The sequence below is a fragment of the Olea europaea genome, unplaced genomic scaffold, assembly GCF_002742605.1.
Source record: "Olea europaea var. sylvestris unplaced genomic scaffold, O_europaea_v1 scaffold65, whole genome shotgun sequence".
Lineage (NCBI taxonomy): Eukaryota > Viridiplantae > Streptophyta > Magnoliopsida > Lamiales > Oleaceae > Olea > Olea europaea.
In genome coordinates this window covers 257,286-260,110 of record NW_019264872.1, presented here as the reverse complement: position 1 = coordinate 260,110, position 2,825 = coordinate 257,286, and positions in this window count along the sequence as shown.

The window sequence follows — 2,825 nt, the reverse complement described above, 5'->3', positions numbered from 1 at the left end:
CTCAGTTTTAGTTCTTCATGGAGTTTCTTGAGCACCAAGATGAGAGAAAAGTGTATGGGGGCATTCTCTTTCGTTCTAGGTTGGTTTAGGGCTTAAAAGTCATGGGAGATTAAGTTACTATAAATGGTTGGACGGAATTAGGAAACTAGAATTCGCGTCGGATTGTACTATGTGTCGAAGATACAATCCCATGCGGTCGCATAGTTAACAAAAAAATGGCCCTTGTGATTCTCTGAAAATAACTATGTGGTCACATACATTTTAAACTATACGACCGCATAGTTATAATGTTTTCCCACCGGACAGTTTTAGTTTTTTGGCCATAACTTTATCTTCCGATATCCGATTGAGGTGATTCAAAAAAAGGATACAATTTTGTTAGAAATAGATCTTTCCTAATTCGAAAGTTTACTAGGTAAAAAATGGATCACAATCTCGAACTGAAAATCAGGAACATTCTTGTGCGATCGAAAATCAATTTGTGAAAATGTTATAGTCATATTTAACTTCTTTTGACTTCTAATCACAACCAATTGACCCCTACCATTGTCGAATCATCATTTCATCGTCCGTCTCATCTTTGGATTATTTGCAACTTAGGTTCTGAACTTTTACTTGCTTCCGTTTTGATCATTTTCGCTCTTTTTCTCTAAAATTTCATTGTATCCATCCATTTGCAACCTAAATCAAAATATAATGGTACTTAGTGCATTAGGCATCAATATATCATAATAATGCAAGTATAAATGGAGGAATTACATAACAATTTGTGATATTATCAACAATGTTCTTCAACCTCTATAGCTATTTCCAACAATTCCTTATACCTTTATAGGTACGAACCCCAGATTAATTCTATTCCCCCTCTCGAATGTCGAATAGAGCCTATCTCTATATTTTAATCTCAATATCTATTCCGAATTAAATATATAGAAATTATCAATGTACATAGTTCTCAATTTAAATTAGCCTCAAAGATTTGGTACTTTCTCTCGAAACCTACAAAATCTAGGTTATATTGTTCTTAGATCACACCTAAATTTTCCTCTTTCGAGCATCGAAATTTATGCATCAGATCATTCAATTATTTATCAAGTAATCAAATGCATTAGGCAAGAATCAACATAAATAAACTAGGAGAAATCAAAGGAAAAACTAGACTAGAGTTAAAACATATCTCAAGTAAGTTACATCAAACCTAGATCTAAGGATTTAGTTTATAATTGAGTGGATTGACATAATCAAATACAGAATAAAAGACATGGAGAAGAATAAAAGAATAAGAAGAACTAGTTTTTTGCTGCTTGAATTCTTCCCCCAATTGTTGTCAATCTTCCCTCAATTGATTTCCATCTATCTTGCCTCTTGAGCCATCTCCTTCTTAAATTTTTTCTCTCCAGCCATTCTTCTACTCCAAATTAGGTCTTTAACCATGTATTTATAGTCCCAACACGTTGCAGTCTCAAATTGAAGTGGATTGGGTAGAAAATATTTTTAAGATTGCCAATTTTTGCTTACTCAGCGATACGTGGGTCTCCTGGCACCACGCTGTCTCTCTTCTTCTCATTGGGCACTGCAGCGCCCATCTCTCTGTTGGGTTTGGTTCTTCATCTTGGGCGTCTAGGTGAGCCAATACTTCTTTCTCTTGTTCTCCCATTTATTTTAACTTTTGTTCCACTCCAATCTTTTTCCTTCTTATCTCCAATCCATGCCCACTTCCGTGGTTGATATTTTAACTCAATTAAAAGCCCCGAGATATGGCGTTTTCTTCGAAGTTGACTAAACTATAAAACAATACGAACACACACATCAAAACGTTCAAAAGTGCTCAAAAACAAACTAAAAAACTGTGATTTAGAGGCATTAATTTAATGAGTGAATTACACTCATCACCAAATCATTAGATTTGAAACTACATTTTAAAACTATGAGCTATTCAAAGATCATAAGCCTAATTAAAACCCACATGAGGGCAAATGTTCAATAAGCCGAAGTGAACTCACGCAGATTGATAATGTTGGTTTGCTGGCCTCCCCTCACTGTATGGAAGCACACATCCCTAGAGAGTTAAATAGCTTTCCAACTGTCTAATTTTCAAAATTCTTTCGTGACTCGGTTCATATAACCATGCTACCATTAACGTGAGGATGCTACCAAGAGGATCCAATAAACCTTCATAATCCAAATCCCAATAATTTAGACCAATACCAAATGAATTCGTGATTTTTAAGTCACTAGTTTTGGATAATTCCCTAGAATTTGAAACTGCAGCTTTAAATTATGAGCTAATTAAAGACCTTGAGCCTAATTAGGAGCCACAAGAGAGCGAAAAGTTCAACCACCCCAGAAGTTTGATTAGAGTATAGTACCCTTCTTTGTTCATTACTCTTTGACAACCATTTGTCATGGGCTTTGAATTTTTTGAATCTTTAAATGTTTCATTATGTTTAAGTCACCTCAATAAAAGTTTTAAATATCAAAAGACTTAAGAACATGTTTAGGAGAGTTTTGGAAAATCATTGTTTTCCTAAAATTATTTTCAACTACACATTATATGGGACCCCTAACTTTTCCCTACTTTAAAAAAATAATAATAATAAAATAAAATAAAATAAAATAAAAAATCAATTTTCACTAGAAAAAATCTCTCCCAAACAAGTTATAAAATTTGTTTTAACATGCCAGCTACATGTTTGATTGACTTCTCATAAAAAAAAATTTGACACAATTTTCATGAACTTTATCGACAAAACATTTTCTCAAACCATGAACAAGATATTAAATCTGAAAGAAAAGAAAAAAGTTGGGGGGGGGGGGGGGTTCCA